Here is a 14,083-nt window from a genome sequence, read left to right as displayed (position 1 = left end):
AGATTAAAGTGTCCTACCACTGAAATGATGTATTGAACAAACCTAGATAGTTACGTCTTTCATCTTTTAAAGTGGGTTGCAACTATCATTCATGTGTAAATCTCGATAACATAAGGTTTTATAACAAAAGGTAACAACATCTGGGCGGCATGGTGGCTCAGTGGTTCTTAATTCTGCCTCACAGCGCTTGGGACTCAGGTTCAATTCCAGCCACTGGCCACAGTCTGTGTGGAGTTTGCACATTCTCCCCGTGTCTGCATGAGATTTCTCCAGGTGCTCCGGTTTCCTCCCACAATCCAAAAATATGCAGGTTCGGTGAATTGGCCATGCTTAAATTGCCCATTGTGTTCCATCCATTGGTCAGGGGTAAATATGGGGAATGGGGCCTGGTGGGTTACTCTTTGGAGGGTTGGTGTGGATCTGTTGGGCCAAAGGGCCTGTTTCCGTACTGTACAGAATCTAATCCAATCTCAGCTCAGACAATGTGTTCAAAGTGTGAGGTCAGAGTCTGTCTTTATCCCCATCTTGAATCTGACTAGTTCTGTTTCTAAAGTGGGAATTTATCAAATACAACATGTTCTGACAGCTTGCAGGTTGTGTATTTTTAAGCAAAATAGAATTTATCTGAAAATATAATTCTGCAAATGCAAATTCACCCCCATGGACCTGTGTGTGCTTACATGCATGAGACCGCAAAAACGTTTATTTCCGTGCTGTGTATTTGATAACAGATACTTTATTTCTGTTGGCGTAAATATTGTTGTAAGTCATAGCTGGGTACTAACAGTTAGATATAAGGCAAAGAGAATTCCTCAAGTCGGGCACTATCAGAATCCTGGGAGACCCCTATTTCTGGTTTACTTCCTATTGACAAACCTTAAGCATGAGCACCTATTTATTTCTATTTTTTTGTTTCACTTTTCTTGTTTGATTCCCTGGTACAACTACACTCTGTGTCTGGTCGGTTGTCAGGCTGGGAGATAGTGGATTGGGTTTCGATTGACTGAATGTTGTATTGTTCTGGAAGGTGTAAAGGATGTGGGGGGGTTGGGGAATCAAAACTTCAGAAATCCAGCAGAGCTGAGAACAGACCAACATCTTACTCTGTGGGAACAGGGAGATCAACAGGACAGAGAAACCAGGACCTGAAATCCGACCTGACACCGGATTACTGTGATCAGTGTTTTGATTAGCAATGCCAACCCTCTTCGGGCATGAAGACTTCTTCAGGAATGAGGAAATTGTGTCCAGCAGGCTAAGATAAAAGGTAGGGAGGAGGGACTTGGGGTAGGGGTGTTGGAAATGCGATAGGTGGAAGGAGGTCAAGGTGAGGGTGATAGGCCGGAGCTTCCTGTTTGACTCCCCCCTCGATATTCAAGATCCAATCCTTGTCGGCCTGAAGCCATGTCTATGTAAGAAGTCTCAGGTCATAATTATTCTCTTCAATGTGTGCAGTCAATTCATTCACTTTTGTAACAGTGCAGCACACATGCAGACGCACTGTTTTCGGTTTTAATTTGTATGATCTTTGCAATCCGGTTTTGATTGCTGATACATTTACCCTCCTTGTCCCTTTCCATCATTCTGTGTTGTTCATTTCCCACATCACTACATTGCTCACTGGCCTTGATTGGGATTGGCCTTGCGAAATTACCCATAGTGCCCAGGGATGTGCAGGTCAGGTGTATTTGTCAGGGTAATGTAGAGCAGTAGGGGAATGGGTGGGTTCCCCTTCAGAGGGTCGGTGTGGACTCGTTGGGCCGAGCGGCCTGGTCCCACTCTGTGGGGATTCTCTGTAGCGAATGAATAGGAGCAAATGGTGCAGGACAACGCAGGCGCAGTGCGTGCGCCCGGCTTGGCCACGCCCACCCTCTCAATCGTCTGAGTACAGGATTTGGGAGATTACGTTGTAGCTGTCCAGGACATTGGTTAGGCCACATTTGGAATATTGTGTGCAGTACTGGTCTCTCTGCTGTAGGAAGGATGTCATGGATGTTGTGAAACTTGAAAGGATTCAGAAAAGATTGGCATGGATGTTGTCAGGGTTTGAGCTGATCAGGATGGGGCTGATTTCCCTTGAGTACCAGAGGCTGAGGGGTGACCCTACAGGTTTCTATAAAATCATGAATGGCATGGATAGGATAAATAGACAAGGCATTTCCCTGGAATGGGGGAGTCCAGAATGAGAGGGTAATAGGTTTAGGGTTGGGGGGAGGTTTGAAAGGGCCCTAAGGGGCTACTCTTATATTCAGAGGGTGGTGTATGTAAGGAATGAGCTGCCAGAGGAAGTGGTGGAGGCTGGTACAATTACAGCATTTAAAAGGCATCTCGCTGGGTATATGAATAGAAAGGGTTTAGAGGGAGATGGGCCATGTGCTGTCAAATGGGACTAGATTGATTTAGGATATCTGATCGGCATGGATGAGTTGGACCGAAGGGACTATTCCTGTGCTGTACATCTGGTAGACAATGGTCCTCAAAATTCTGTTCCCATTAGGCTCTCCCTTAGCTCTATTGCACATGATAGCCAACCCAATTTAGTCCCAGCTGCCGGCATCCGGCCCATATAGGGGCCAAGTGATGGCAAACGTGACTAGATTACTTTAGGATATCTGATCAACTCGGACAGATTGAGCTAAAGGGTCTGTTTCTGTGCTGTGTGACTCTAATTGTCTTCAATGAAAGCAGAAGTGTGGTTGTGAAGGCTGGACTTTCAGAACATGTTTTGCCCTGACTGGGAGCAGAAGAGTTTGACTGAAGTGTATCGGTGTTAATGCCTTGATGTCTCATTTTGCTCCCACCTTCCCGGGGTCATTAACCATTTTGTGTCTGGCCCTTCCTCAAGAAGCTGCATTGCAGGTTCACCCTGAATTGACACTTTTTTTTTGCTTCCTAAAATCAGACCTGCTCACTCTCAGCAGGATCCCAGTGTTGTGATAGATATTAACTGTCAGGTGGAGGCATCCAAAATTCAGAGAGATGTCAGTCTTGATGTTTTTGCTTTTTCTGTCCCTGTAAGATCCTGAATCAGCACCTTCAGGGGAATTAGTTAGAGCGGAGTGAGAACAGAGGGGAAGGGAGAGTGGGATGGTGCTTTCAATTTTGTGGAACAACAAAAGAATATTCCACAGAAAGTAGAATTGCTTGTTCTGAATTTCTACCCTGCACTGATAGTGATGACTTTTTGTAATCTCTTTTTGCAGAGTATTTGAAAATCTGAAGACTGAAGTTTCAAAATCAACGGATGAAGGGCTTATGTCTGAAACATTGACTCTTCTGCTCCTCGGATGCTGCCTGACCTGCTGTGCTTTTCCAGCGCCACATTTTTTGACTGACTCTCCAGCGTCAGCAGTCCTCACTTTGATGTCAATGTCTGACAGTCACTCAATCCATCGGGACCACAACAATTTTTGCCTGTGATTTCTGTGAGAGGGATCAACACTTTTTGGTTCCTGTTTGAGGACATTTTCAGCATCAGTGGGACTGGACGAGAGACCCCACTGTTGGAGCGCACTGTGTGTGGAGCCTGAAACAGTTATACAGCCTGGGAAGGGGATTTCACGGCAGGGAGGGGCTCTACACGTGTTTGTGTGCAGCTGAAGCTTTGGGCATGGAGAAACCCGAGGAATCCCACCCTGTGGAGAAACTGTGGAAGTGTGGGGACTGTGGGAAAGGCTTCCGTTTCCTGTCTACCCTGGAGACTCATCGGCGCAGTCACACCGGGGAGAGGCCATTCCCCTGCACCGAATGTGGGAAGGCCTTCAGACATTCCTCCCACCTGCTGGCCCACCAGCGGGTCCACACGGGGGAAAGGCTCTTCAGCTGCCCCGAGTGTGGGAAGGCCTTCAACACTTCATCCACCCTGCTGACCCACCGCCGGGTCCGCACTGGAGAGAGGCCGTACACCTGCTCTCAGTGCGGGAAGGCCTTCACCTGCTCCTCCACCCTGCTGACCCACCAGCGGATCCACACCGGGGAGAGGCCCTTCAGCTGCCCCGAATGCGGGAAGGGCTTCACCTGCTCCTCCAACCTGCGGAGCCACCAGCGAGTTCACGTGCCATCGCAGGGGGATTGAAGGAGTGACGGCCGAGTCCCATTATCGATTCGATTATCAATCGACCGGTTCCGGGGTCTCCCGGGTTTGAATCCCGCCACGACAGATGGCAGAATTGGTATTCGGTCAGAAACGTGGAGTTTGGAATCTAACGATGAGACCATTTCAGGGAGGGGGTGGTAGAGGGAGAAAGCCCCCATCTGATTCACTCTCTCCCTTGTTCGGGAAGGGAACTGCCATTGTGGGAAAGGATTCACTCAGTCGTTCCAGCTGCATCCTTTACCCGGTCTGGCCTACACGTGACTCCAGACCCACAGCAGTCTGGTTGACTCTACACTGCCCTCCCCCCACTGGCAAAGGAGCGGGGAGAAACTTAGTTGGAGACAGGGTATGGGTTGAAACTGCTGAGTGAGGCAATACTTCCTCCGGGTTACGGCTGTACCAAGGATCCAATTACAAAGGGACAACTTGGTGCTGGCCAATAGTAAAGACAGTGAGGTGGGGGGGGGGGGGGGGGGGGGGGGGGGGTGGGCAGGGGAGGTGTGGTGTGTGCACTTTCACCTTGAGCTGTTCAAAAAGCAACTACTTTTTCTCTGCCTTTTTGCTGGGAGGATCTGAAGCTGTAACCAAGTTGGATTGCAATAAAGGTTACCTGAACTTACCACCGGCTCAGACTCTCATTGAAAGCTTTGAGCTCCAAGAGGTTTTTGTTTTAAAGCTGCTCATTTCTTTCAGCCTCCTGCACTAAGTTTAGAACATAGAACAATCCAGCACAGAACAGGCCCTTCGGCCCTCGATGTTGCGCCGACCTGTGAACTCTTCTCAGCTCGTTCCCCGACACTATCCCAAAATCATCCATGCGCTTATCTAAGGATTGTTTAAATCTCCCTAATGTGGCTGAGTTGACTACCTTAGCAGGTAGGGCATTCCACGCCCTTACCACTCTCTGTGTAAAGACCTTGCCTCTGACATCTGTCTTAAAGCTATCACTCCTCAATTTGTAGTTATGCCCTCTCGTACACGCTAACGTCATCATCCTAGGAAAACGTCTTTCTCCGTTCTGGAACTCAATCCCTCTACCAATGAAACCTAACACACCATGTGCCTTCTAAACAGCACTATACTCCTGGGTTGCAACACTTTAATTGATTTATGCACATGGACTCCAAGATCCCTCCGCACATCCACAATACCAAGAATCTTTCCATTGACCAACTACTCTGCCATCCTGTTGTTCTTCCCGAAGTGCATCATCTCACATTTAGCTGCATTGAACTCCATTTGCCACCTCTCAGCCCAATTCTGCAGTTTATCCAAATCCCCCTGCAATCTGTAACATTCTTCCAAACTGTCCACTACTCCACCAACTTTAGTGTCGTCTGCAAATTTACTAATCCATCCACCTGTGCCTTCGCCTAAGTTAGTTATAAAAATGACAAACAGCAGTGGTCCCAAAACATCTTTGTGGAACACCACGAGTAACTGGACTCCAGACTGAATATTTTCAATCAACCACCACTCGCTGCCTTCTTCCAGTTTCTAATCCAAACTGCTAAATCACCCTCAATTCCATGCCTCTGCATTTTCTCCATTAGCCTACCATGTGGAAACTTATCAAAGGCTTTACTGAATTCCAAGTATACCACGTCAACTGCCTTACCCTCATCTGCGTGCTTGGTCACCTTATCAAAAAACTCAATGAGGTTTGTGAGACACGACCTGCCCTTGACAAAACCATGTGGACTATCTGAAATCAAATTGTTGTTTGCAAGATGATTATAAGTTTTATCTCTTATAATCCTTTCCAAAATCTTTCCTACAATAGAAGGAAGACTCACTGCTTTATAATTACCTGGGTCATCTCTGCTGCCCTTCTTGAATAAGGGCACTACATTTGGCAATCCCTCAGTCCTCAGGTATTCAACCCATACACAATGACGACTCAAATAACAAAGCCAAAGCCTCTGCTATCTCCTCCCTCGCTTCCCAAAGAATCCTTGGATAAATCCCATCCAGCCCAGGGGACTTGTCTCCTTTCACTCCTTCTCGAATTGATAACACCTGGGTGTAACTAACCTCGATCCTTTCGAGTCTAATATCTCATATGTCATTCTTTTCCTGAGTGAACACCGATGAGAAATGTTCATTTAGCACCTCTCCGATCTCTGCAGTGTCCACACTCCACTTCCCGCTTCTGTCTTTGACTGGCCCTATTCCTACCCTAATCATCCTTTTATTCCTCACATACCTATAGAAAGCTTTAGGGTTCTCCTTTACTCTATTTACTAAAGACTGCTCGTGTCCTCTCTTTGCTCTTCTTAACTCTCTCTTTCAATCCTTCCTTGGTGATCTGTAATTCTCTATCGTCTCATCTGTACCATCTTGCTTCATCAATACATAAGGAAAAAGTGAGGACTGCAGATGCTGGAGATCAGAGCTGAAAATATGTTGCTGGAAAAGCGCAGCAGGTCAAGCAGCATCCAAGGAGCAGGAGAGTCTTCCTGAAGAAGGGCTCAGGCCCGAAACGTCGACTCACCTGCTCCTTGGATGCTGCCTGACCTGCTGCGCTTTTCCAGCAACACATTTTCAGCTCATCAATACATAAGCCTCATGGAACAGCATCATAAGACACAGAACTTATATCAAAAGATCAGTGTCAAGCAACTGATAGAATATATTGAACAAACTTAGATAGTCTTCATCTCTTAGAATGGGTGTGGGCTTTGGTTCATTAATATGTAACAATGTTCTTGAGATGACTTAAGGTTTTATAAAAAAAGACATCTCCGCTCAGACAATGCATTAAAGGTGTGAGATTTTTTTTTTAAAAGATATTTTTATTAGAAATTTAATATTTTGACAGATTTACAAAAATAAACAGAACTTTCAAGCACAAACATTAATATAAAAATAGATCTTAAATATATAATCATCAAAATTCAAAGGAATGATACTAAAGAAGAAAGAAAAACAATGAAACTCAGTTAACTACTAATCTAATCCACAATTATCCAGAGTGTATAGTTGAGTCACCTACATCCTTCAAACAAGAGAAAATGTTCTCTAATACACTCATAACAGTATAATAAAAAGGAAACTATTTCCAAACAATAAGAACAAAAAAAAATAAAACATGTTTGAATGGAGATCCTCCCCCTTGTTCTCAGGGGGCCTTACTTCCTTTCTAAAGGTCCACCATATCCTGTCCCAAACAGTGTCCCACCCTTGACCCGGGCGCTCCTTAATAGGATTTAGATATAATACCGAGCTAGAGTTGACAGTGAGCGCCCCACCCCCACCCCTCCCCACCCATACCTGAGTATATCTGATAGCATCAATGCCACGTACAAACACACATAACTATAAAATTACAACTCCAACAAATTACAGTTAAGTATAATAACATAAAATAGCAAGAGAAGACAACCCTGCTCCCAGAAGCAAAAGTAAAGTAGAGTAAAGTATCCATTTCTCCCCACGGAGTGTGGAAGAGGCAAGCCAACATAAATTGTCTCTTACGATTTATTTAAACGAGTCTAAAAGTTCCTCAGCCTCTTCTGGTGATCTAAAATTATACTCGGATCCTTCGTGGTTAAAGCATAACGTCGCTGGGTAGCGTAAGGTGTATTGAATATTTAAGTTCCGTAGACATTTCTTCACCTCATCAAACGCCTTCCTCCTTCGTGCCAAAGCCGGGGAGAAGTCCTGAAATAACATAATCTTGGATCCTTCATGAATCATAGCTTTAGGATCCTTTCCAAGCTTTCTGGAGGCGTCCAGGAGTATCTGCCTCTCCCTATAACTCTGCAGCCGGAACAGGACCGGGCGTGGGCGCTGGTTTGGGCCAGATCCGCGTACTGCGACCCGGTAGGCCCACTCCACCCTTACCTGGTCAGTTTCAGCCCCCAGGTTTAAAAGCTGGGGCAGCCATCGCTCCAGAAATACTGCTAACTGTCCTTTCCCTTCTTGTTCAGGGAGGCCCAGAAGACGGATATTCTTTCTCCGATTTCTATTATCCAGGTCATCCATGTAGATTTCAAAGGCCCGGACTCTCTGCTCCAGAGCTGGCACCTGTTCTGCAGCTGTTTGTGCTGCAGCCTCGGAGGTCGTGGCCTTTAGCTCCGCCCCCTTCACTCGGCCCTGTAATTCCTCGAGAGCCTCGCTGTACTTTTGTAACTTTTCTTCGAATGCATTCCATCTCTGTCTGGATTCTGCGATGAAATTGACGAGTGTCGATTCCAGCCTGGCAATCATCTCTTCAAGGCCTGTTTTTACATCAGCTGCAGCCGGAGGAGAGGAGGGTGGGGGAGGGGTCTTTGTTTTCTGAGAGCTGCGGGATCCCTTTGGTTTACTCATTATCCACTTAATATTAAACTGCTTAAATATAATAGTAAGCAGCTAATTAAGGTTAGAATTTTTTTTGGGTGGTTTGGTAAGTGTGGTGGGGGTGAGTAACTCACTTTACCCAGGTTTTGGGAAGAGCACTGTAAACTCAGACTTGCTGAGTCGCCGCCATCTTGGATCTCCCCAAAGGTGTGAGATTTGAGTCTGTCAGTATTCCAATCTTGAATCAGACCGGTTCTGTTTCCAAAGTTGGAATTTGTAAAATATTACATGGATTGACTGCCTGCAGATTGTGTGCTTTTTGAACAAAATTGAATGTATCTGCAAATATAATTCTGCCAATAATTTCACCCCAAAGAGTAGTATGTGTGCGTGCATGAGAGAATGAGAGTGTGTGCATGTGAGTTTGTGTGTGAGTGTGCGCAGAAGTGTATGTGTGCATGCTTGGGAAAGTGAGAGTGTGATGGAGTATGAGGCTGCGAGTGTGAGAGTGTTGAGAGGTGTGTGACTGTCTGTCTGAGATAGAGTATGTGTGTGAGAGAGAGGCTTAATAAAAACAAGGGGTTGCATTTTTGCTAAAACAAGAACTTGTACAGATAATGGTTGGGCCATGAGTCATGTTAGAGAACAGATAGACATGGAGGTGGGGGGAGTCGGTGTTCAGGTACATAGTTCTTTGCAAGTTGCATCACTGCTAGACAGAGTGGTTAAGGTGGCATTTTGCAACATTGCCTTCATTGTTCACACCACTGAGGATAGGGGTTGGGACATCATGTTGAGGTTGTACAGGATGTTGGTGAGGTCACTTTCAGAGTACTGAGTACAGTTCTGATGGCCCAGTAATAGGAAGAATACGATTAGTGAGGGTTTAATAAAGATTTACCAGGATGTTGTAAGGACTGGAGGGTTTGAGTTATAAGGAGAGGCTAGGATTTTATTCACTGGAGCACAGGAGGTTGGGGGTTGACCTCCTTGAGATTGATAAAATCATGAGGAGTGGAGGTAAGGTGAATAGCAAATGGCTCTTGTTTAGTGTAGGGGAACTCAAAACTCGGGGGGCATTTTTTTTAATGTAAGGAGAGAGATTTAAAAGGAAGCGGAGGGGCAACATTTTGAAAGAGGGTGAGTTGCATGTGGAATGACCTTGCTGAGGATGTGGTCGATGCAGGTACAGTGACAACATTGAAACAGCATTTGGATGGGTACATGAATAGAAAGGTTTAGAGGGAAATGGGCCAAATGCAGGCAAGTGGGATGTGGGAATATCTGTTTAAATGGAGCGGTGAGCTTTCCCAATGTAGACAGGGCTCCTCGAAACGTGGCAGTGTCCCCCCCTGCAGCTGCAGAGCGAGACAGGAGAGTTTGTTTTTGTGAATGAGCAGTTGTAGCGCGAGGTGGCTGTTGCTTGGTGACGGTGAGGCTCCCCCGGCCCCGCCCATCCCCCCGTGCAGACGTCACGCGGGGGCGAAGGCGGTTGGGAGGAGAAGTCGCTCGAGCGAGGAAGCGGCGGGAGGGCAGCCGTTAGGAAAATGGCGCCGTGCGGCCCGGGGCAGACACCGGTATTTTACACTCACTTTCCATCTGCTTTTACTGGCGCTTGTGCTGTTTACCCCTCACTGTGTGTTTAATCCTTGTGCTGTTTACCCCTCACTGTGTGTTTAATCCTTGTGCTGTTTACCCCTCACTGTGTTTTTAATCCTTGTGCTGTTTACCCCTCACTGTGTGTTTAATCCTTGTGCTGTTTACCCCTCACTGTGTGTTTAATCCTTGTGCTGTTTACTCCTCACTGTGTGTTTAATCCTTGTGCTGTTTACTCTTTGCTGTTACTTGTGCAATTGCTGAGGGTAGTGTGTAAATACTAGTGAAGGATACTATGCACCAGCATGTATATGTTCCTCAGTCATTGAAGGGGCAGGACCTGTTGAGAATGGTTTGCGAAGCAGGTTGTGCACTAAGCCTTGTTAACATGGATATAGTTTGTTCATTGCAAAAGTAGACTTTTTATTATTTAGAGTCAGATGTACAGCACGGAAACACACCCCTTCAGTTCAACCTGACCACGCCAACCAGATATCCTACATTAATCTAGTCCCCTTTGCCAGCACTATATCCCTCTAAACCATTCCTATTCATATACCCATCCAGATACCTTTTAAAGGCTGTAATTATACCGGCCTCCACCACTTCCTCTGGCAGCTCATTCCATACCTGCACCACCCTCTGCATGGAAACATTGCCCTTTATAGCCTGAGAATGCACTAAATGTATTAATAACTTGAATTAGACGAGGCACTGACATTAAAGGATTACTGAGGAATAAGAGAACGTCATCTGCATAGAGGGTAATTTTGTGTTTACCTGTACCAATCCTCGGGGCCGTTATATTAGGATCAGTCCGGATGGTTCTGCTAATGGTTCGATTATCAGCGTAAACAACAATGGTGAGAGAGGACATCCTTGACGGCAGCCCCTACCCACACTGAAGCCATCTGATCTTAACCCATTAGTAATAACAGCTGCTTTGGGGTCATTATACAATGTTGAAACCCATTTGGTAAACACCTGTCCAACGCCAAACCTTTCCAATGTGTAAAATAAATATGACCATTCAACCCTATCGAATGCCTTTTCCGCATCCAATGAAATTACTACTCCTGGTATCTTTCCCTGATGACAGGCTTGGATCTTATTCAAGACCCTTCTGATATTATTGGATGATCTGCGGCCCTTAATAAATCCCGTCTGGTCCTCCTTTATAATATATGGCAGTACCCTTTCTAGTCTTAGTGCTAACATTTTTGAGAGAATTTTAAAGTCTACATTTAGTAAGGATATTGGTCTGTAAGATGCACAGTCTTCTGGGTCTTTTCCTTTTTTGAGGATAAGAGAAATATTTGCTTCTTTCAGCGAGGGCTGGAGACAGACCTGACTATGCGCAAAATTATACATATCCATAAGTGGGTCAGCCAATATTCCTGTAAATTCTTTATAGAATTCAGCTTGAAAACCATCCGGGCCCGGTGCTTTTCCGCTCTGAAGTTGCCTAATTGCCTCAAGTATTTCTTGGACTGTTAAAGGGGTATTTAGGGCCGACACCTGTTCCGGAGTCAGGCCCGGGAAGGTCAAATTTTTAAAAAATGACTGCATACTCTTAATCCTATCTTCACAATCCTGCGATCTATATAGTTCAGAATAAAATTCTTTAAAGGTCGCATTGATCTTTTTATGATCATGAATCAGGGTACCTGTACTTTCCTTGATGGTCGGGATAGTTTGAGGGGCTTTCTTTTTCTTTGCAAGAAATGCTAGGTATCTACCCGGTTTGTCGCCATATTCATATAATCTTTGTTTCGCAAATAATATTTCCCTTTTAGCCGTTTGAGTAAGCGCGGTGTTTAAAGCTGTCCTAAGAGCTGTAATCCTCTGCAATTTTGTGATAGAAGGTCTATCAGCGTATGCTGTTTCGGCTGCTTTTAGGCGAGCTTCGAGCAGACGCTGTTGCTCTCCCTTCATTTTCCTCTGGGTCGCTGAATAGGAGATGATCAAACCTCGTGCATAAGCTTTGATGGTCTCTCACATCATTGACGGATTGCTAGCCGTACCTGTATTAATTTCTAAAAAAGTTTCAAGTTCTTGGGAGAAGTACTTTTAAAAATTTGCTATCTTTTAACAGGAAGGGGTCCATACGCCAATGCCGAGCGGATATCCCATTGTTCTTTACCTTAGTTTCCATGTATACAGCGACATGGTCAGAGATTGCTATAGTACCTATTTTACAGGTTGATATAGAATTTAGAAAAATCGACGGGGCAAAAAACATATCAATTCTTGTGTGACATTTACGTGGATTAGAGTAGAAAGAAAAATCTCTACCCTGTGGATGGAAACATCTCCATACATCTACCAATCCTAATTCTTTATTCAGGTCTGCCAGTTGTCTAGATCTGGGAGATACTCCAGCAGCATTCTTGGGAATCCTGTCTATTTCCAGATCCATAATACAATTAAAGTCTCCCCCTATAATTGTACGACGGGCACCAAAGGCCATCAGTTTTGAAAAAGCTTCCGTTATGAATTTAAAGGGGTGTGCCGGGGGGCAGTACACATTTAAGATCCCATATTCCTCTCCATTTATGAGGGCTTTAATCAAAATATATCGTCCAGATTCGTCTTTTATCTGATTTAGAATTTTAAAAGGGAAATTCTTCCGGACAAGGATAACGACTCCCTGCTTTTTGAATTAAAAGAGGAAAAAAAGGGCGGATTTGATCAGGCCTGTCGTAATTTTAAGTGTTCTTTATCCAACAGGTGTGTCTCCTGTAGGAGAGCTATATCAACTCTCTCCTTCTTAAGATTTGATAATATTTTCTTCCTTTTAACTGGCAAATTGCTCCCCCTGACATTCCAGGTGCACCACTTAACTGACTGTTCAGCCATAATCATCTGGACAGATCCGAGACCCCTCGGGAGGGGAAACCCTATCTAGAACATCCCGAGCATGGAGCATACAAAATTTACAAAAGTAAAGACTCTCTAATACACTCAAAACAATATAACAAAAAACTCTAAGTAAAAAAGATATAAAACATTCCGAATTGGAGATTTTCTCCCTTGTTCCCAGGGAGCGTCACTTCCTCTCCCACAGTCCATCTTACCCTCTTCCAACCAGTGCCCCACCCTTGACCCAGGTGTTCCTCAATAAAATGAGGAGAATTCAAATATAATATAAAGCTAGAGTTAACAGTGAACACCCCACCCCCACCCACATCTAAATATATTTGGGAATATTAATACCATATATAAATATATAACTATAAGATTACAATCTCAACACGTAATACTTAAATATAATACCACAAAATAACAGGGGAAAGAAAAACAACCCCGCTCCTAAAAACAGAAGTAAAATAGAATAAAGTAACCACCTCTCCCCATCAACATTAACCAAACGCCCCAACATATATATATACACACACACACATAGGGGGAAAGATAGGAAAAGATGAAGGGATGTAAACCAAAATAATGGGAAAGGCAGACCAACGTCCACAATCTCTTACAGTTTATTTAAGAGAGTCCAAGAATTCCTTAGCCTTCTCCGGTGATCCGAAGTTATATATGGATCCTTCGTGGCTAAGGCGTAGCGTCGCTGGATATCTTAAGGAGTACTGGATATTTAAGTCCCTTAAATGCTTCTTCGCCTCATCGAATGCCTTCCTCTTTCGGACCAAAGCTGGGGAGAAGTCCTGGAACAGCATGATCCTGGATCCTTTGTGGGTCATAGCTTGGGGATCTTTTCCCAGATTTCTTGAGGCTTCCAGGAGCATCTGCCTCTCCCTATAGCTCTGCAGCTGGAACAGGACCGGGCGTGGGCGCTGGGTTGAACCGGGCCCACGTACTGTGACCCGGTAGGCCCATTCTACCCTTACCTGGCCTGATCCAGCAGGCAGATTTAAAAGTTGTGGCAACCAATGCTCTAAGAATGCTGTCAGCTGGCCTCCCTCTTCCTGCTCGGGAAGGCACAGCAACCGAATATTTTTTCGACGACCTCGATTTTCCAGACCGTCTTTGTGGTTTTCTAGGTTCTGGACTCGATTCTCGAGAAAACGGATGTGGTCGGCTGTTGATTTTATCGCAGTCTCTGAGGCTGCGGCCTTCGACTCCGCCTCTCCGACTCGGCACTCC

At 45.1% G+C, this 14,083-nt stretch overlaps 1 protein-coding gene across 1 annotated transcript in view; it reads right to left on the bottom strand.

Annotated features, from left to right (window-relative positions):
* LOC132809928 (zinc finger protein 420-like) overlaps positions 1-14,083 on the bottom strand; it is a 68,662-nt gene that overhangs the window by 34,413 nt on the left and 20,166 nt on the right. The gene's annotated exons all lie outside the window — the stretch shown is intronic.

The sequence above is a fragment of the Hemiscyllium ocellatum genome, unplaced genomic scaffold (genome assembly GCF_020745735.1).
Source record: "Hemiscyllium ocellatum isolate sHemOce1 unplaced genomic scaffold, sHemOce1.pat.X.cur. scaffold_1431_pat_ctg1, whole genome shotgun sequence".
Classification (NCBI taxonomy): domain Eukaryota; kingdom Metazoa; phylum Chordata; class Chondrichthyes; order Orectolobiformes; family Hemiscylliidae; genus Hemiscyllium; species Hemiscyllium ocellatum.
This window is presented reverse-complemented; position numbering and strand designations above follow the sequence as displayed.